Here is a 22,422-nt window from a genome sequence, read left to right as displayed (position 1 = left end):
CAATATGTTGTAACCAATCTGAGGGAGGAAGCATTCAATCTCTCAGTCACATATGATAGCGTTGGGCTTTTCATCAATGCCTTTCTTATTTTAGTAGATAGTATTGCACCATTATGATATGATAGTTTATATACTGTATTTTAGAGTATTACAGTCTTACCAGTCAGTGTCCCATGATTCAGTTCCCTATCAGCCAATAGACAAACCAATCACATACTCCTGTAGGAACAAGGAACATCCTCGGCCGCGTGGGTGGATCACGCCTGTAATCCCAGCACTTAGGGAGGCCGAGGCCGGTGAATCATGAGGTCGGGAGATCGAGACCATCCTGGCTAACACGGTGAAACCCCATCTCTACTAAAAATACAAAAATTTAGCCGTGTGTGGTGGTGGGTGCCTGTAGTCCCAGCTTCTAGAGAGGCTGAGGCAGGAGAATGGTGTGAACCCAGAAGACGGAGATTTCAGTGAGCCAAGATCACACCACTGCACTCCAGCAAGGGTGACAGAGAGAGATTCTGTCCCCACCCCCCCCAAAAAAAAAAGAAAAAAAAGAACATCCTCACTTTTTTAATGCTATACCACTGCTATACCACTCTCTACTCCAAGTTAATCCCTGTTTGGGCCTGTGGGAGCTTACACCATCCTCCTATATGTAATTAATAACTGATGTCTGGCTTATCTGTTTAGTAATAGATGTTATGTGTTTAACGGTGCCAGTAAACGTAGGGTGCTCATTCCTTCCTCACCAGTGGGGTGCGTGAGACGCTGTTGAAACAATTGGCAACACAAATGGAACGGACCAGCCCTCATGAAGGACACCTGCTCAACTTGACCTACCTGCTGTCGGCTGACGGTTCCGTAACACATCAGCAGCCGCCTGAGTCAGAACCGTGAGCTGATGATGGGCCTTCCCTTTGGTCTGCACAGTGTTTTGTGGTCTTCAGGTGTTGTCATCTTCTCCCACACTAAACTGTTCTCATCTCCTAGACATGAATGTTTACTTGCACCCAGCATGCCATTTGGCCTGTGCTTAGCAGGCAGTTTTGAGGCCCTGGCTTATTAATGCACAAAAGCGCAGCACATAAGCCGACACTTAAGTCCTAATTAGCAAGGATCAGGCTGTATCTCTGTAGTCCCTGTATCTACTCTGGTCACCATCTCTGTATGCTTAGGGCAGCCATGTGAACATTATTAATTATTGTATACTCCAAGACAATAGTTTTTATGTAGGCAGAAGTAGTGGCCTTGTTTGTTTCTTGTGCTGCTGCTCCCCTTGCCGCTGTCCCCTACACCCTCCTGATGAGGTGTACATCTATAGTGCCTCATGGTTCAGTCATGGATGAGTAAAGAAAATGCGAAGAAAGAGTTTGATATTAGCCCCTATCAAAACATATGAAGAAGAGTCTCAGCTGCTTTCATTGAAAAATTCCTAGCGAGTGTGTGGGCTTTTCTTATCACTGCTGCTTATCAGCTTGTCAAAAGTCAAATCTTCGGACTGCAAGTCTTGCCGGCCTTAGACACAATGGCCTTACTGCATGTGGAGCTAACCCCAGGAAGATGGAATGACAGTCTCTGGAGGATTAGGTGGTCTCCTCCAATGTGGTTTGATGGGCTCCTGAACTCTTTCCTGTAACCATGCAGAGAGTCTACACTGCCAGCAATCATGTGCCTCAACTCTGTAGATGTAGAAACTCAAAGTATTCAAAATATTCTGAAACAGTTTCCATTGAAAGGAAAGAGAAAGGCAGTTAGGTGCCATGCTCCAGTCAAGAGAACTAGTGAATGGCTCACAAGAACACTCTGTCGCTACTGTCTGTGCCTCTGTCACAACAAATATCCTGATCCTTCAGTTTGAAGGGTGCAGGGCCATTTTCCTCCCTTTCTTACTGGTAGTTCTCAAGATAACTGTATGATATGCTGGGAAGACAATATCCTGATAATCAGGTGACATTGGTCAGAACAGCACAGGCTCTGTTAGAGTCCCTGCTCAAAACAGAATGGTCTTCAACGCTTGTGTCCAGCAAACCACATCATTGGAGAAAACCCAAGGTGGGCTGCTTTCTGGGGTCCCTCAGTTGTAGTGCAAGTGAAGTGTTTACATCAAAACTCCATCCATCTGCTCTGGGTAGCCTTCCTGATCTTGTGGTAGTGGTTCATATTGAATCCTAGGCTTCTGTTGTCTTTTGTTTGCTATTTGTAAGTAATAAATTCACTTCATGGAATTTATGTATGAATGTGTTTGGTCTCATTGTACTCAGAAAAGTTGGTAGCCATTGCACAGTGAATCTGCTTCATAATTGGTGAAAACGCCTATGCCCCCCTTGTGCCACAGCAAGGAGGTTCATTCAGCCAAACATAAACTTCATGTGCGTAAAACCCTGTAGCACAATTATTACCATGTGGGAGGCCTTTAACAATGGTGATGCTGATTTGCAGAACTCTGAAGGAAGAAATTTACACAAATGGGTTGGGTACACGGGAGTCCCTCCTAACTTAAAGCAACCCTTACTCCCCTCTGCCTAAAAAGAGTGAAGAGGCCAGGCACGGCGGCTCAGGCCTTTAATCTGAGCACTCTGGGAGGCCGAGGTAGGCAGATCACAAGATCAGGGGTTCAAGACCAGCCTGACCAACATGGGGAAGCCACATCTCTACTAAAACTACAAAAATTAGCTGGGCATGGTGGTGGGCACCTGTAATCCCAGCCACTTGGGAGGCTGATGCAGGAGAATTGCTTGAACCTTGGAGGCGGAGGTTGAAGTGAGTCAAGACCATGCCACTGCACTCCAGCCTGGGTGATAGGGCAAGACTCTGTCTCAGGGGAAAAAAAAAAGTGTATAAGAACTGAAACAGGTTTAAAATTTCACCTAATTGGAAATGCAAAGTTTACAAAAATAATATTAAAATAAAATGCTAAATGAGTGCTCATTGAATTTTATGCCTCCACAAAGTGGATTGTGAATTAACTTCCACATCTGTTGAAAGCCACCAAAGTTCGGCAGCCTCTGTATCTGAAATTCACATGTGGCTCAAATAAGAATTATACCTGGGGATACCCAAAGTTTAAATATGGTATCCCCTGTGATATTATGAGGAATTGCTGTACATAAAACAGGTTGTCTTCCTTTAACTCTGAAAATAATATTATCTTGCCTAAATTCTCCAAAACGCATCGCTCTGCAGTATCCTATAGAGGACATAGGTTTCCTGACCAATGAGCACTGAAAGTAAGTGTGTGCGACTCACCTATGTTCTTATCAAAATGGAAATCCCCGAATCCCACCAGTTACAATAACATGACAGAATGTCAGATTTTTGGAATATATAGGTTTTCTGTGAGGTTATTAAGTATTGATTCCATTTTTAAAATAGATATCAATATATTTAGATTACCTATTTCTCCTATGTTTTAGTATTAATAGATTGTGTCTTTTAATTCATCCAGTTGGTCTAAGTTACCAAGTTTGTGCATTATGGAGATTGTAATATTCTTTATTATTTTATCATCCATGGGCTCTCTAATATAAAGGCCTCTTTTAATTCTTCTATTATTAGGTTGGTGCCAAAGTAATTGTGGTTTTGGACCATGAATTTTAAATTTTTATAACTAGGCTTCAACACATCTTTATTAATCAAAATAGAACCCATTACAATGGACTGGGCACAGTCGCTCACGCCTGTAATCCCAGCACTTTAGGAGGCTGAGGTGGGTGAATCAGGAGGTCAGGAGTTTGAGACCAGCCTGACCAACATGGTGAAATCCCATCTTTACTAAAAATACAAAAAGTAGCCGGGTGTGGTGGCATGTGCCTGTAATCCCAGCTACTCAAGAGGTTGAGGCAGGAGAATCTCTTGAACCCAGGAGGCAGAGGTTACAGTGAGCTGAGACTGCACCTTTGTACTCTGGCCTGGGTGATAGAGTGAGACTTGGTCTTTAAAAGAAAAGAAACCATTACATTGAGCACATTTTTGCCAATGAGAAATAAACTTGTTTATTCCATGCTTTCAGGGTTCGATGAACTCTTGGAAAGCATTTTCTGCATCCTGCTGGTTGTGTAAGTGTTTTCCCTGCAAAAAGTTGTCAAGATGCTTAAAGAGGTGGTAGTTGGTTGGCAAGAGGTCAGGTGAATATGGCAGATGAGACAAAACTTCATAGCCCAGTTTCTTCAACTTTTGAAGCCCTGGTTGTATGACATGTGGTCACGCATTGTGGAGAGCTGGGCCCTTCATGTTGACCAGTGCCAGCTCCAGGTGCTACAGTTTTCCATGCATCTCATCAATTAACTCGGCATACTTCTCAGATGTAATGATTTCACCAGGATTCAAAAACTGTAGTGGATCAAAAGACCAGCAGCTGACCACCAAACAGTGACCGTGACCTTTTTTTGGTGCAAGTTTGACTTTGGAAGTGGTTTAGAGCTTCTTCTCAGTCCAGCCACTGAGCTGGCTGTTGTATGAAATCCACTTTTTGTGGCATGTCACAATCTGATCAAGAAATGGTTCATTGTTGTTTCATAGAATAAGAGAAGATGACACTTCAAAAGGATGCTTTTTAAAATATTTGGTCAGCTCATGAGGCACCCACTTATCAAGATTTTTCAGCTTTCCAATTGGCTTCAAATGCTGGATGACCATAGAATGGTCGACATTCAGTTCTTCGCCAACTTCTCGAGTATCTGTAAGAGGATCGAATTCAGTGGTTGCTCTCAATTGGTCGTTATCAACTTCTGGCCCAGAGCCTGGGCTGAGGCTGCCATGACCACCCTGTTCTCTACCTTCTGTTGCGCTTGGGCCCAGAGCCTGGGGCTGAGGCTGAGGCTGCCATGACCACCCTGTTCTCTTCCTTCCGGGGTCCCCAGGAAGCTCCCAGGACTAAACGATCACCACAAAATACAGTGGCCAGGATGGGAGGGCTGGAGGTCAACTACCCCCCGCCCCTGCCACCACAACCAAGAGGCCCCCATGGAGGTTGGCCCCGAGATGTGGGTCCCTGTGGAATGCAGGTCCCTGTGGGATGCTTCAGGGGATGAGCACGGGTCCTCCTGGCTGACAGGAGCCTGGTGGGCACTGGGTGTGTGGGGTCTATATAGATGGGTTGGACAGAACTGGGCCTGACCAGGGAGCCAGAGACTGGTGTGTCTTCCCGATTTCCGATGAGATCCCCTATCTGGTCATAGATGATGGTGATTTCTCTTTAAGTACTGAATCCCTGTAAGGTGTTAGGCACTCCATTCTTACCAAGTTTATTTTGTTACCTGGTAGAACCTGGCTCATAAAGAAGAAAACGGTGAAGAGGAGGACAGGAATCCTCATGGCTGAAGAAAGAAGAAAGTTTGGCTTCATTTCCAGGAGGCAGAGAAAACTTCCGTCTGTGGCTCTCTAGCACCAGTGGAATGTCTCTGTTTGAATAATGAGAGCCTTTCTGTACCTCATTAGGAATATTCATAGATAGAGGTGTTCTATGCATGCAAAATTGCTTTTATGGGAGGACTGATGTGGGTGCACAGTTTTGGCCAGAAAACCTCTTCAATGGGAACATAAGCTACAAACATTTTGGCAAAAGATGAAAGTTTATGAACAAACAACCATTTATATTGTTACAATAAATTAGACTATGTTGAGAAACCAGTTGCTTTCGTTAATGACCAGACATTTTGTTAGTGAACACTTCCCAGACTTTACTAGCCCTGCTAAGAATTAATCACCCCACTTGCTCCTGGTCTGAAACCCCAAAGTGCTTTGTTGATATTACAGTGCTTACTGCCTTGTATGTTAGATTAGTGAATGTATATTTGCCTCTTCCGCCACTGTATGAGCTTCTTGCTTGCTAGGACAAGGCTATATTCCTCAGAGCAGAGGAGGGAGTTGAATCATGCGGCCATTTATTCTCAAATCCTCTTCACCAAGTGGAACAACACAGAACAGCGAACGACCACTGCACATGGAAGCAGGAGGTCTGGATTTGGGTTCTAGATCTCTAGATCTATTACTAACTGGAGGTATGGATATAGTCAGGAAAATTGTCTTCCTTAGGTGTTTCCTTGATAGCACCTATAAAGGTTGAGATCTGTTGGATCTAGATCAAGGGATTCTCAATCATTACTATGCAAAAAGTCAACTGGGAGAGTTGCTTTGCAATACAGATGCTTAGTTCCATCTCATGATATTTTTACTGTTTTTTAAAATTGATCTAGTATTTTTCATTAAATAATGTAAACTTTCTTAGTCTACATCTAATAAAACTCCCACCGGCATACAAATACATTGAATGATATTAGCAGCAGAATCTTTAAAGAAAGTAACCATATACAACTATTAAACCATTTTTTTCATTACTTATTATTTCATGCTGTTTGTCACCATTGTCATGATAATCAGCATCACCCTACATTGCTGAACACCCATTATGAACCATATGGCATAAACATTTTTCCTACTCGTAAGGAACATACATTCTCTATACACATATGAAATTAATGTCTGAACAAAGTGGCTTAAACAAGGCAGAAGTTTATTTCTTTCTCACTTAAATCTATAGTTACACGTATCATGGCTGGTACAGATGCTTGCCAAATTCATTAGGGACGCAGGCCCCTTCCAGCTGTCTGCTCTGCTGCATTTTAGAAGAGGCTCCAGTTTGGCTGCTAAATGCCCACCTATCATTTTTTAATTCCAGGCAGCAGGAAAGAAAATAACCAAGAGAGAAAAACAAGGGAACGTCTACCCCTCCTTTTAAACTTTTTAACCAACCCCCTCTTTTTTTTTTTAACCCAATTTGTTGAGCTATGATTACATTTAAAAAGCTGTCCATGTTTAAGGTACGCATCTCAGTGAACCTGGGGATAAGTATACATCATGAACACCACTACCCTTAAGATTATAAACACATCCTTCACCTCCCAAAGTCCCTCCCATTATTATTATTATTATTACTGGTAAGAAATTTTGGTAAGAACACAAAATCCAGCCTTTTAGCAAATTTTAAGTATGCAATAGAGTATTCTTAGCTTTAAGCACCATGCTGTAAATGAGACCACCAGAACTTACTTATATGGTATATCTGAAACTTTGTGCTCTAACCACATCTACATATTTCCCCTGCACCACAGCCCCTGGCAGCCACCATTCTACTCTCTGCTTTTGTGAGTTTGTTTATTTTAGATTTCAAATGCAAGTGAAATCATATAGTAATTGCCATTCTGTGGCTGGCCTATTTCATATAATGTAATGCCCTCGAAGTCCACCCATGTTGTCACAAATGACAGGGTTTCATTATTATGTAACACTGAATAATATTCCAGTGCATATATGTATTAACCATTTATCCTGATACTCTCCCTCCACCTGCCTCCCAACAGGCCGCAGTGTGTGTTGTTCCCCTCTCAGTATCCATGTGTTCTCATTGTTCTGCTTCCACTTGTGAGAACATGCACTGTTTGATTTTCTATTCCCGGGTTAGTTTGCTGAGGATAATGGCTTCCAGCTCCATCTATGTCCCTGCAAAGGACATGATCTCATTCCCTTTTATGGCTGCATAGTATTTCATGGTGTATATGTACCACATTTTCTTTATCCAGTCTATCATTGATGGACATTTGGGTTGATTCCATGTATTTGCTATTGTGACTAGTGCTGCAATGAACATGTATGTGCATGTATCTTTATAACAGAATGATTTATATTCCTTTGGGTATATACATAGTAATGAGATTGCTGGGTCAAGTGATATTTCTGGTTCTAGGTCTTTGAGGAATCACCATACTGTCTTCCACAATGGTTGAACTAATTTACATTCCACCAACAGTGTAAAAGTGTTCCTATATCTCAACAGCCTCATCAGCAGGTAGTTTTATTTAAAAATTTTTTGAGAAACCTTCATACTATTATCCAAAATGGCCATAGTAGTTTGTATTTCCACCACGAATATACAAGGGTTATCTTTTATCCACATCCTCACTAATACTTGCTATTCATCTTTTCGATAACAGCTATTGTAAGAGGTGTCAGGTGACATTTCATGGTGGTTTTTATTTGCATCCCCCTGACAATTAGAGGTGGTAAGAATTTTGTCATGTATTTGTTGGCCATTTGTATCTCTTCTTCTGGGAAATGTCTATTCAGATCTTCACCTATTTAAAAAAAAATTTCAACTTTTATTTTAGATTCAGTGAATGCATGTGCAGGGTTTTACATTGGCACATTGTGTGATGCTGAGGCTTGGAGTATGAATGATCTTGTAACCCAGGTAGAAAGCATAGTATTTCATGGTGTATATGTTTTTCAGGTTTTTCAGGTCCCCACCTTCCCTTCCCCTTCTTGTAGTTCCCAGTATCCATTGTTCCCATCTTTACATCCATGTGTAATCAGTGCTTTGTTCTTACTTATAACTAAGAACATATGGTATTTGGTCTTTTCTTCCTGCATTATTTTAGAATAGTGGCCTCTAGCTGCATCCGTGTTGGTGCAAAGGACATAATTTTTTAAATGGTTGCATAGTATTCCATGGTGTATATATATTACATTTTCTCTATCCAATGATAGAGAAAATATTCATGTCTTTGCTATTGCAAATAATGCTATAATAAATATATGAGTGCACGTGTCTTTATGGTATTTTCTTTTGGATACAAGGGTCAGCCCCCATGGCTGCTGTCAAGGGCTAGCATTGAGTGCCTGCAGCTTTTCCAGGCTCAGGGTGAAAGCCATCAGTGGATCTATCCTTTTGGGGTCTGGAGGATGGTGGCCGTCTTCTCAGAGCTCCACTAGGCAGTGCCCCAGTGAGGACTCTGTGGGGGCTCCTACCCCATATTCTCCCTCTGCACTGCTGTAGTAGACATTTGCCATGAGGTCTCCACCCCAGCAGGCTTCTACTGGACATACAGGCTTTTCCATACATCTTTTGAAATCCAGGTGAAGGCTTCTGATATGGTTTGGCTCTGTGTCACCGCCCAAATCTCACCTCAAATTGTACTCCCACAATTCCCACATGTTGTGGGGGACCCAGTGGGAAATAATTGAATCATGGGGGCAGTTTCTCCCATATCGTTCTCGTGGTCGTGAATAAGTCTTACGAGTTCTGATGGTTTGATGAGGCGAAACCAGTTTTGCTTGGCTGTCATTCTCTCACTTGCCTGCTGTGATGGAAGACATGCCTTTCGCCTTCTGCCTCCCCCCAGCCATGTGGAACTGTAAGTCCAAATAAACTTCTTTCTTTTGTAAATTGCCCAGTCTCAGGTATGTCTTTATCAGCAGCGCACTCCTGTACTTTGTGCAACTGCAGGTTTAACATCCCATGGAAATTGCCAAGGCTTAAGGCTTGCACCCTCAAAGCAGTGACCCAAACTGTGGCTGGGGCCTTTTTAGCCATGGCTGGAGCTGGAGTTGTTGGGAGGTAGAATGCTGTGAGCACTGTCCTGCGCTTGCCCGGGGTGGTGCAGCCCTAGGCCTAGCCGACAAAACCAGTCTTCCCTTATAGGCCTCCAGACCTTTGAAGGGAGGGGCTGCCACCAGCCAAGGTCTCTGAAATGCCTTTCAGGCCCTTTCTTCATTGTCTTCTATTAGCATCTGCTTTCCTTTTAGTTATGCAAATGTCTTCAGCCTGCTTGAATTTCAGAGGATACCAATGGCCTTACAAGTACCATATGACCCCTAACATTTCCTGACTTCATTTCTGCAATATATTTTATTTTTTTACTTCATCATGAACATTGAAACTTTTTATATCTATTCACTTTCCATTTGTTTTCAAGTCCAGTTTACTTCCAAATAATTTTAGAATATAGAGTCTCCATAAGACTCTAGTTTGTCTGGTTTCTTGCTGTACCCCATGACTGCGAATGCTTTCTAGTACATATAATACACTCAAAAGTACTTATGAGGCCGGATGCGGTGGCCCACGCCTGTAATCCCAGCACTTTGGGAGGCCGAGGTAGGCGGATCACGAGGTCAGGAGATTGAGACCACCCTGGCTAACACGGGTGAAACCCCGTCTCTACTAAAAAAAATACAAAAAAATAGCCGGACGTGGTGTCGGGCACCTGTAGTCCCAGCTACTTAGGAGGCTGAGGCAGGAGAATGGCGTGAACTCGGGAAGCAGAGCTTGCAGAGAGCCGAGATCTCACCACTGCACTCTAGCCTGGGCAACAGAGCAAGACTCCATCTAAAAAAAAAAAAAAAAAAGTACTTATGAATGAAAAAAGGAATGAATATTCCTATTTTTCCTTCAACATAGCCTTAACTTTTTGGTTTCCAACTTTATGTGGGGTTTTCAGTAGCTGTCTCAAAAATCCAATCAAATTGAACCGGGTGTGTCTCCAGAATGCAGTTTTGATTAGGTTCAGTATCTGTGCAATCAGGGCATGTCTCTTGGAATGTAGTGCTGATTAGGTTTATTAATTGTTTTTTCCTGTATAAGGGGAAGCCAATCAGAGGATGCGTTTTCCCAGAGAAGGAGCATCAGAAGAGTTTAAGACCTTGGGGGAAGAGAGTCTTGCTGCTTGCTTGTGGGAGTTGCCTTGGAAGGTAGATAAGTTCACAGCATCCTCCAACTTTTTATTTTTGGTGAGTTCTCCGAGCACTGAGATGTGAACTGGCCTCATTCCCTTACAATGATACTGTTTCCAGTAGAAGAGATTGGAGTTACTGGCAGCATATCTGCATGGGTCCATAAGCAACTTCAGTCCTTGCCTCCTCAGAAGAAAGAATTCGACTGAGGGGCATACAGCGGAAAAAGAGACTAAGTTTCAGAGCAGGAGTGGAAGTTTATTTAAAAAGGCTTTAGAACAGAAAGGAAAGGAAAATTCTCTTGGAAGAGACCCAAGTGGATGCCTGAAGGTCCAAGAGAGAAAAGAGAAGGGCCTTCAACCTTGATCCTGGGATGGGCCTGCCTCTTTCCCATGATTCTTCCTTTAGGGAGAGTTTCCGGCATGCACAGTGCTTTCCTTACCCTTTGGAATTGGCATGCACGGTGTGTTTAGGGAGTTATATGCGTGTCCGTCTGAGGCTTTCTTTCCTTTTCCAGTGGAGTGTGTCCCCGGAAGATTATACTTTGCCATTTTTGTCTCTTAACATAAATGCCCAAGAAGTTGCTTCTTCGTGGGGTCTGCATTTAATTAACGTTTTTGATGTTAACAGGTGTAGACCACCAGGAAATGGCCTGTCTCTGGTGCTGCCTAATTATCATTGTTAGAGAGGCAAAGTGATCATTAACAGACCATCACCTGACATTTCTAGTGGGTAGGGGAAGAGCCCTCTCCTGCCCTGCTCCTGCTCTTCTACCTGTAACAAGACAAGCCTTGAATAGCATTAGACATGTGTCCCATCAAGGCAGCACCTCATTGTTAAACTTTACTGTGTGAATTGTTACTTCACATTCTCATATTCTGTGTTCACTATTTGTGTGCCTTTTCCATTTTTGTTTTGACCATATCTCATTATTTTAACTGCTTTCTCCAAGATTCTAGATCTGCATTGACCAATAGAGTAACTACTAGTCACATGTGGCCATAAACTGTAAATTAATTATAATTAAATAACTAAATGGCATATCCTTAGTAGTAACAGCCAAATTCGTGGCCAAACTAGAAATTCTGTAACTACATATGTGTGGTAGTTACTGCATTGGACAATGTAGATATAGAACATTTCTTTCATCACAGAAAATCATGTGGGGCATGTTGGCTGCCACTTATTTTTAATTTATTTTTATTTTTTATTTCTTTGAGACAGAGTTTTGCTCTTGTTGCCCAGGCTGGAGTGCAATGGTGTGATCTCAGCTCACCGCAACCTCTGCCTCCCAGGTTCAAGCGATTCTCCTGCCTAAGCCTCCCTAGTAGCTGGGATTACAGGCTTGTGCCACCACGCCCGCCTGTTTTTTTTTTTTTTTTTTTTCTATTTTTAGTAGAGACAGGGTTTCTCCATGTTGGTCAGGCTGGTCTCAAACTCCTGACCTCAGGTGATCCGCCTGCCTCCGCCTCCCAAAGTGCTGGATTACAGGTATGAGCCACTGCGCCTGGCCTTATTTTTAAATTCTATTTGTGTGGTTTATAGTTAAATTATATTCTGCTTCTCTATATTCATTTCCTTTCACAGATTTTCTCAAGCAATTTTTAAATTTCATTCATTTACCTTCTTGAGGAAAGTACTTAGATCATTTTTTAAAAATAATGTACAGCAAATAATTTTTCCACGGATATTGTTTTAGCTTTATTGTGTTGGTACTTTTACATACTATATTCAGGTATTATTATTTTTCATAACTTACTTTAAAAATTGTTCCAAGTTTATTTAAAAGAGATTTCTCCCTTGATTTTCAGAAGTCAGATTGTGTCTTCCATTGCTGTTATTTTAGTTTAATTTTATTTTATTATATGTAAATATGTTGCATATTCCTTTTTTAAAAATATGAGATTTTTTCTCTCTCTGGTTACACAAACTTTGTATGAAGTGTTTATTATGCACTTTAAAAATAAATATTTTGTTTCAGGGCATGGTGCTTTCACACATGCAACCTTAGAATAATTTTAAATTCCATTCCACTTTCACCATTCCTGAACTGCTTTGAATATATTGGATGTTGGAAGCCATGAGAGGTTTTGACTTGCAATCCAGTCAAGATAATAGGATTTTCCATTTATACTGTAATCTGATATATACTCGTTTTGGTTTCATACTTTTAAAAAATCTATTCTCTTTTACTCTGTGGTGATCTTTGCTTTTCTATTTGTGCATTGCTAGAATGTCAGCTGCTGTTTCCCTAGCACCTGAGATGTTACTCAACACTGTATAGCGCTGGTGTTGAGAATTGAGAGAATCTACTAAATAATAGCACTTTTTGAGACCGCAGTTCTGAATTAAAAGGAAGGGAAAGGACAGGCAAAAGAATATAGACATCAGCTATTTTTACTGAAGATCTGTTGGAGAACATGGTTTTGGTGTCCAGGAACTTGAGACCTAATACTGCATTCCTAATACTTCACTAAGGTGGGCCTAAATAGCCCTGAAAGGGCTAGAAAGTCACAAGTCAGCCTCTTAATTGTTATGGGTGTCCTTAAAATAGTAAAGTAATATTGAGGATGCAGAATGGCTCCTTCCTCATGACTTTTTAAGAGATCTGGGCCGGGCGCTGTGGCTCATGCCTGTAATCCCAGCACTTTGAGAGGCTGAGGCGGGTTGATCACCTGAGATCAGGAGTTCCAGACCAGCCTGATCAAATTGCAGAAACCCCGTCTCAACTGAAAATACAAAATTAGCCAAGCGTGGTGGCGCATGCCTGTCATCCCAGCTACTTGGAAGGCTGAGGCAGGAAAATAGCTTGAACCTGGGAGGTGGAAGTTGCAGTGAGCTGAGATTTCACCATTGCACTCCAGCCTGGGCAACAAGAGGGAAACTCTGTCAAAAAACAAAAAAGAGAGAGAGAGAGAGAGATCTGGAGGGAGATACTAAGCTGTGCAGGCTCTCATCTTGAAGTCACCAAATACATAAGTTGTTATTCCTACTCTGGTGAGAAGTTTGTCAATACATTTTTTCCATGAATTAATGAAAATTTTAGATCCATAACATAAGTTTTAAAAAATTTATCCTAAAGATTGCTTGTGTATGTGTGTGTTTTGAAATATATTTAATCTCTATATCTTGAAATAGTTTTTATAGATTCCACACAAGAGTCCTTTAGGAAATAAGTGTGCTTTGATTTTCTTATAATATTTGTCCTTGTTTGTCCCTGGCACAGTCTGTATATGACCATTTAAATTACTTTTAGTTCATGTTTGGGTTATAATCACACACAAATATTCTCTAAAGTCCAAATCTTATTTTGATATTCGAGGAAGAGTTTACATGGTAATAATATTAAGGGTTACAGCTGGTTTCACTGAAGCTTTGTAGGCATTCTCTAATACCTTATTGTTTTGAAGGAATATCTGTTCTGCTTGAATTACAGACTACATAATACATGTACTGTCAGGTACATTCATGGAAGGGACAGGCAGATGGAGTCATATGTTACTGGAGCTTTGATGAACAGATGTAGGAAATAGACCAAGGAATAAGAAAAAAGTTGATATTGAAAAGTGCTTGTTGAAGTCTGTAAATATGCATTAAAATGTGGCAGTAAAAATAGACACAGTGAAGTTTGGGAACTGGGGTCTAAATCCTGGAGTCCCCAGAATCATAGAGAACCTTGGTTAGGGGAGTAATTTTGCAAAATAGCAAGAAGAGGCAGTGACAAGGCAGAATATAATTAAAAGTATTGCTGTGTCATTTTCTAGTTTTGTAATTTTGTCATATTTTTCAAACTCTGTTGATCATTTATTGAACTGGTAAATAAACTATAATCAGCAGGGTTATTATAAGGGTTAAAAAAGGAAATTTATGTATATCTGTAAGCACAACATCACAATTAATACAAAGTTACCCTTTTTATTTTTCCTGGACTTCATGTACAAATGGGTCAGTTAATTTTTTGTTTATGACACATAATTATCATTTGTACATAAAATATATTTAATTATTTTTATATTTTTAGCAGGGAAATAATACATGCATGTTTTCCCCCATCTCAAACACATGCATTCATATAAACATATCCATCTATATACCTACATATGTATGAATATACACATGGACATCAGTATTTCTCAGCAAATATGTATCATGATAATCAGAGATATTGCAACTCACAAAGACTAACATAAACCATGATTGCAAGAATTTTAGATACCACCTTAGTAAAATATCAGATTGAGCTGCTAAATTTCTCTCAGCCCTAAGTCATTTTGTATTTTCTGAGCATCTTAGAGGATTGTGACTGTATACACAGGACAGAAACACCATGACCCAGGGTACTGCTGCGAATTTCTGATGCAGGGGATTTTAAGGGCTAGATCAGCAGGATGGGAGTGTTGACCCTCCAAGGGAAATAAATTCCTGAATTTATTATCCCCATCCTAAAACAGATTTTTTTCTTTTCTTTTTCTTTTTTTTTTTTTTTTGATACAGAGTCTTGCTCTGTCGCCCTGGCTGGAGTGCAGTGTTAGGATCTCGGCTCACTGTAATTGCCTCCTGGGTTCAAGCGATTCTCCTGCTTCAGCCTCCTGAGTAGCTGGGATTACAGGCAAGCACCACCATGCCCAGCTAATTTGTGTATTTTTAGTACAAATGGGGTTTCACCATTTTGGCCAGGCTGGTCTCGAACTCCTGACCTCAGGTGATCCACCTGCCTTGGCCTGCCAAAGTGCTGGGATTACAGGCAAGAGCAACCGCACTTGACCCTAAAACAGATTCTTACTTGATTGATTTCCAAGTTCCAAGGGGAAATACAAAAGTAGAAATTGAGAGAAAGTAAAAGTGGAGTAAGGCTTCAGAAGGCTGTGATTGGTGTTGGAGAAACATTGCTAGGGCATAAAGCTGGGATAATAAAATCTGAGAAATCCCACAGTGTTTATCTGCAAGTGGAAATCATATTCCACATGTGGGCGGAGTCAGGGATCCCTGTGTTTTAAAATCAGTGAGGGAACTGAATATCTGGACTTGTGTCAATTAACATACAAAACTCAGTGCTTTTGATGTTCTCGTTCACAAGATATCTGTGTTCCTTCTTTGTCAGAAACCATAGTCATAGGCTTCCTAATTTTGACCTTGGGGAAAGAGGAGAGGCCTCTGTGTGTTTGTGTCTGTTGGTCAGGCTGTGGTGCAGGTGGTGTCACACTTCAGTGAAGGTCTGGCTTTTCATCACAGGTTGGTCTGAAAATTGTGTACAAGGCTGGTGTCTCACGTGTTCTTTCTCCAACCTCAGCTTTTCTTAGTGCCTGAAGTGTCTGCAAGTGGAAATCCAGAAGAAGACAGAGAGAGACTGAGTTCTTGACAATGCATTCACTAGTGAGTAGGGGATGCCTCTCTCTGCTGAAATGACACCCATATTGCTGGCAAATGGGCAGGTTTCTGCAGTTTGCATGGGTGTTTCATTTTTATTCTTTTTGTTTGTTTGTTTTTATGATGCAAAATCCATCCAGCCTGGGTGTTCCAAATGCAATCAGGAGACTTTCAGGTATCTGGTCTCCAATTAAGTTTTCTCAGGACTCTGGGTTGGGTATCATGTGTCAAAGATTCCTAAGTTATCAATATAATTTCTAATATTACACTACTTTATTCCAGCCCCATTCAGGCTATTTACCAAAAAAGACATGAGAGGTCTCATTTATGTATTTCTTTTTCTTCTATCCATCCTATAACCTCATAGGGAAATAATTGACCCATTAACTGTACCGTTGGCTGAAATAGACTTAGGATTGTGATGAATGCAGGCAATAGAGATGCGTGAAGAGCAGAAGATCACAGCCCAATAATGAGGCTGATGTTCTAGCAGCTGAGTTCAATAAATCCCATGTGATAGGCCTTGGGCAAGAGCTGCACAGAGTTGAGGAAAAAGAAGAATTTGATAAAATATATTTGTGCTTTTAAAAACTTTGCAAAAGGACAACTAAAGAAGTCATTATTATGCTTATCCCCATTCGTTTTACCTTTTGATAATTAACCTTTTTGCCTTCTGGTAACTGAAAGTAACATATAAGAAATACAATTACTTAATTATGGTTGCACACTCAGGAGAAGGAATATAGTAGATAGAGTACAATTTAGGGTTCTGTGGAAATGCTTCATAAGGGCTGGTTAGAAAAAACAAAACAGTAAAGAGGCCTTTTTATCCTTGAACAAGCCAAGTGACAAGGTAAAGTTAAAAGAGAGGCAGTGATAACTGATGTTTGGATTGCCCAGAGAAAGTTGAGAACAGGAGGCTTCATATCACAGGAATCATCAGACTACGACTTCCTCAGTGTAGCAGCCTCAGCGGTCTTGTCTTATGCTGCTGGACTGTCTTCAAGCCTTGTCATGAACACCTGAATTACATAACATTAGAGTGACTCTATGTATAAATTGAATCCTATATTCTGCATAAAACTTGTTCAGTTCTGAAGAATGCTGGAGTCTGGTTCATTACTTTCTAACTTTTTAATGAATAAGGGACCAATGACCTGTATTTAATAAATATTTGCTAGGTAGGAAACATGTTTTCTGTTACTTCTTTAGATTATTCAAAGCACATAATAGGTCTTTTAACCATTTGATTGGTGAGAAACCTGTGGTTTATCTAGAGAAATAATTTATTTAATCACGGTCATGTTTAAAAAGTAGTAAATCATGGTTATTTGCCTTGTGACAAATCTGTAATTTACTTGAAATTCATGGTAAATTTGTTTTATTTATGAAGGTTCAAGCGAAAATTTTATAATCAGTTATGTACAGGTGATTAACACATTACTGAAAAATATCTGGGCTATATTATGCCACACCTCATGCGATATTTCTTCATAGTAAAGTTTAATGGATTAAGAGTGGGTACGTCTCTGTGAGTGAATCTGAAAGGCAGATACCAGCTTAGTATTGAGAATGAACTGGCTGGAAGCTAAAACACTGGGTGTTCTGCATACCCAGCTCCTACCTGTGTCATCTCAGCCTTCCTCCTCTGCACGTTAAAAGGGATTCTCTGTCTAAACTAAAATGTCTGTGATGTTTTAGAAGAAAGTGACTTTTGAAGATGTAGCTATTGACTTCACCCAGGAAGAGTGGGCCATGATGGACACATCCAAGAGAAAGCTGTACAGAGATGTAATGCTGGAAAACAACAGTCACCTGGTGTCCCTCGGTGAGTCCCTCAACATTCACATACGTATGTAGACACACATTGACTCATTCATTCAATAAGTGTTGGAACAGCTTCCCCATATCTCACTCTAATCTCTTCTCTGATTCTCTCACAGATCTTACCTGAAAAAAGTTTGAGCTCTCTAAATCTGTCTGAAAGAAATGTCTTTATTTTATTTTATTTAGTTTTATTTAGTTTGTCACTCAATTAGAATGTAATCTTGACAAGGATTTCATGGTTTCTTTGGTACTCAGTGTCTAATACTCAGAACAGACCTGGGAACTTAATGAATATTTTCAATGTATTAAATTAAATATTTTCTAAATAACTCTTCTGCTTTAGTCGCTATGCTTAGGCTGAAACCAATTAGTGAAAACAATAGCAATATCTTTTCTGTGTAGAACACCAATTATTTTTGTAAATCGGATGTTTTTTTTTTTTTTTGTTCTGCATGAGAATAATAATAAACATACTGTGCAGAGATTTAATTAATCTCTTTCTGAAAAGACTGTGTATTATGCATTGTGTCTTGGAACTTAGGCATGGACTCAGCATTCATAGGTCCTGCCTGTTTTGAATTTCCTTTTCCTGATGGACCTTTCATTTGGATTTATTTTCTAGTCTCATGTTGGGTCAAAAAAATCCTGGGGAGTTTTCTGTGTTCTAGGTCTCGTGGCCTGAGCTGACCTTCACTGTTTTTATTCTTCCTCGGTAGCCTGCCTTACAGTTGGTGATAATGCACATTTATTGACAGTGAACTCAAAACACACGTACTGTTTCCACTAACAGGGTACCAGATAAGCAAATCCTACATAACTTTGCAGCTGGAGCAAGGAAAAGAGCTCTGGCGGGAAGGAAGAGAATTTCTCCAAGGCCAGAATCTGGGTAAGCAACAGGGTCCTGTGCTCTAATAGGAGGAGGTGCTTTGTCAATGAATAATATCAGTCAAATATTAATTAGCGGTTTTATGAAATGAGTGGTAATTTCTAAAATGTAGGTTAAGCTACCGGAGCAGAATTCCTTAGATGTTATTATCATTTTGTTCATATGTCAGATGCTATTCTTATGTCCTCTTGCCTTTTCTTTTACTTTCGGGAAAAGGATAATTCATGTACTTGTTGGGGTTAAACTGTCACATGCTGACTCTTTTCCCGATACCCCTGTGAAGACTATCCCTCTATTTACCTGCCTGGTATCTCAGGTCCATTTTAACTCTTTTCACATTTTAATTTTAAAACTCTTTTCTAATTGCTGACGCTGTACAATCTGTTTCTTCTATTGAAGTATTTTCTTCATTTGACACATTTGCCACATCTAAGTGTCAATTTTTGAGAAAAAGTAAACGGGCCTTGGGGTTTTTCAATTAATTTTATTACCATAATACCAAGGTAACAATTTATTTTTCAATTATTTCAGACAAGGAAAGTGCCCTTAAGAAAAAACACACGATATCCATGCATCCTGTCAGAAAAGACGCATCCACCAGTATGACAATGGTAAGTTTTATAGCTGTGTACACCAGTCATCTAAGTTAAAGACCTGGTAATGGGTTAAGTTAGTAATGACGCACAGTCACCTGAGTGTAATTAGGCTGGCATTAAGTGCTTTCTAAGCAAAAAAAAAAAAAATGTGATACTTTGAATTTAGTGAATAAAATGACCTGTGTTCTAAACCATAACATGAGATCTTTAAAGTAGAACAAGTGCATATACATTGCTCATGCTCAGACTTTGAAGGATATTGATATCATCACAATTAATGGAATAACTCTGCAGTTGGGCTCTTACAAAAGAAAAAATATCTGAGTCTGCAGGAGATAATGTGTACGCAAGTGTCAATCGAGAAAAATGACGAGACAAGTCTCAATCATTTTAGGAGATTTATTTGCCAGAGTTAAGGACATGCACCTGGGGGACAGGTGTATATCTTTCTCCAAAGATGATTTTCTCTAAATTTAAAGGGGGAAAGGGTGGGATATTGAGAAGTACACAATTTTCATGTAAAAGGTGGGTAGAAAAAAATAGTCATTCATGCATTTTTCTGGCTCAGTGAATCTGGATTTTTTTTACATAAGATGACATAAACAAATGAGGCAGAGGAATAATGCTGGAAAGCTGCATTTTATATAAGACAATATAGGCAAAACGGGGCAGGGAAACAATCGGATATGCATTTGTGTCTGGTGAACTGGGGATGACTGCACCTGTAAAGACAAGCTATCAGTTTGCATTGCCATGATGTAATTTTAACAGCTCATCAGGAATTTCTTTGTGGGCAAAATATGGGGGAGGCATGTAGCTTTTCATCTTGTAGCCATATTACTTAGGAACCAGAAGGGGGAGGCAGGTTTGTGTGACCCTGTTCCCAGCTTGATTGTTCCCTTTGGTTAAATGAGTTTGGGGTGCCAAAATCTAATTTCCTTTCACACAAGTAACATTGGAAAGATTTCAACTGAGCTCTACCACTGAATGGTTGGTCTAGGATTCAAAGGTGGTGAAATGAATCTCTAGATGTATGTCGGTAAATCATTAAGAGCTTTTAATCTTTGTCTCTAAAGGAGAACTCCCTCATTCTGGAGGATCCCTTTGAATGTAATGATTTGGGAGAAGATTGCACTCACAGTTCCACAATGACTCAGCGTTTGTTAACTCAGAGTGGAAAGAAACCCTACGTCAGCAAACAGTGTGGAAAATCCCTTAGTAATCAGTTGTCCCCTAAACCACATAAACAAATTCATACTAAAGGTAAATCATATCAATGTAATATATGTGAAAAGGCCTATACTAATTGCTTTCACCTTAGACGGCACAAGATGACTCACACTGGAGACGGGCCATATGCATGTCATCTATGTGGAAAATCCTTCACTCAGCGTCCTCACCTTAGAAGACATGAGAAAACTCACACGGGAGAGAGACCGTAGAAGTGTCATCAGTGTGGGAAAGGCTTTATTCAATCCTTTAACCTTCGAAGACATGAGAGAACTCACCTTGGATAAAAGTGTTATGAATGTGATAAAAGTGGGAAAGTCTTTAGTCAAAGCTCTGGCTTTAGAGGACACACAAGAATTCACACTGAAGAGAAACCACATGCTTGTCTTCTATGTGGGAAAGCCTTTAGTCTATCTTCTGACCTTAGATGATAGGAGAGAACATGCACTGGAGAAAAGCCATATGAATGCCATTTATGTGGGAAAGCCTTCAGTCAACGTACTAATCTTAAATAACATCAGAAAATTCACCCTGGAGAGAAACTTATAAATGTCTTCAGAACATATTCTGACTTTAGATGACATGGTGTTAGGAATGACGAATGTGAGGAATATGGAAGAGACTTTAGCTGTAGTTGTAACATCTAAACATGCCAAAAGACTCACATTTTGAAGAATTACTGTAATCAACATGGACGTTACTTCAGTTACCTTTATTCTTCAGTCCACATCAATAAATTCATATGGAAGAGAAATTGTACGACATGTGTGTACCAAAGACTTGTTAGTGATCTGATCATAAATGACACGGGAGAGCTGAAACTGTCAACATAATAAACTAAAAGTCTTCAGCAACAGTTTTAAAAACTTAAAACATGTGGGACTTTCAGGTAGAGAATCTCTAGTTCTGCGTTCAGTGTGAAAATGTTTTTATGTGCAATTTGTTGTCAAATAACGTAAGAAAACTTTACTTGGATGAACCCTTTATTTGTATTTTCTGTGAATAAACATTCAGCCAAGCACTAGGCTTGATGTTCACAAGAAAACACAGTGATAAAATGCTACTAAAACGGAAAATAAGAGAGGAAATCCTTTATAAGCTAAATAAGAAGGAAAAGTCTTTCCAAGGGCAATGAATTCTCTTGGAATACCAAACACTTCTTACTGGAGAAGTTATGCCTTGAAAAATCATGAGAAATCCTTTCTTCACAGAGTAACGCTTGTGGCACATGTGAGATTTCACACTGGACCAAACATGGTTAGCATCTTGAAAGGAGAAGATTCTTTAGTGGTAATTCATTTCTTAGTTGACATTGTTTCCCACATCGAGGAGCTATCAAACTTGAAAATCACTGTGAAGAAACCTGATAGATTTCTCATCAGAAAAGTGAGTCAAGAAGGTGGACCTCTAGAAAAAACTCTTAACACATAGTTTAGCAAAATAATTAAGAAATTTGAGAAAATGTCTATTCATAAAAATGCAGCACGTAAATGTATAATAGCAAAGTGACCTGAGCATAAATTGAATGCAGAATTATATAAGAAATCTCATTAAACATTTCCAAAAGATCAATACTTGCAAATATTGAAAGAATGCAATCGGTTGTTGAAAAAACTCAGTGTGTTGGCGAAGTCCTTCTTTCATTTATGCAGCCCTAACAAATCGATGTGCATCTGCACTCCTCGGCTTATGGGTCGAGATTCTACCCCAACTTCCGAGTCTCCCCAGTCTTCAACAGCTCTTTCCTCACAGCTCACCTCCCTTTACTTCAATGTCCACTGAAACCACTTGTTTCCATCCAACCCTGGAACTGACACATCAGGGATCTTCAGCCCCACTCGCCAGATTTCTCAGTGTGTCATTGCATAGATTTAGCAAGCAAATGGAGGCGGTATCGAAGACACCTAGTATATGCATTTGGGTGTCCCCAACCCTTGCCTCTGTCTCTGAGTAGTTACCTGAGATCAGAGAATAAGGCAGCCCTGCTCTTCTATCCCTCAGAAATCTCTTGAAATT

The 22,422-nt window shown here is 40.1% G+C and overlaps 1 protein-coding gene and 1 pseudogene across 1 annotated transcript in view; one reads left to right on the top strand and one right to left on the bottom strand.

Annotated features, from left to right (window-relative positions):
- DEFB108B (defensin beta 108B) overlaps positions 1-22,422 on the bottom strand; it is an 875,574-nt gene that overhangs the window by 437,375 nt on the left and 415,777 nt on the right. The gene's annotated exons all lie outside the window — the stretch shown is intronic.
- On the top strand, positions 790-20,977 carry LOC135964857 (zinc finger protein 90-like; annotated as a pseudogene).

Source organism: Macaca fascicularis, chromosome 8 (assembly GCF_037993035.2).
Source record: "Macaca fascicularis isolate 582-1 chromosome 8, T2T-MFA8v1.1".
NCBI classification, from domain to species: Eukaryota; Metazoa; Chordata; class Mammalia; order Primates; family Cercopithecidae; genus Macaca; species Macaca fascicularis.
Note: the sequence above shows the minus strand (reverse complement) of the source record. Positions and strands in the feature narration are given on the sequence as shown.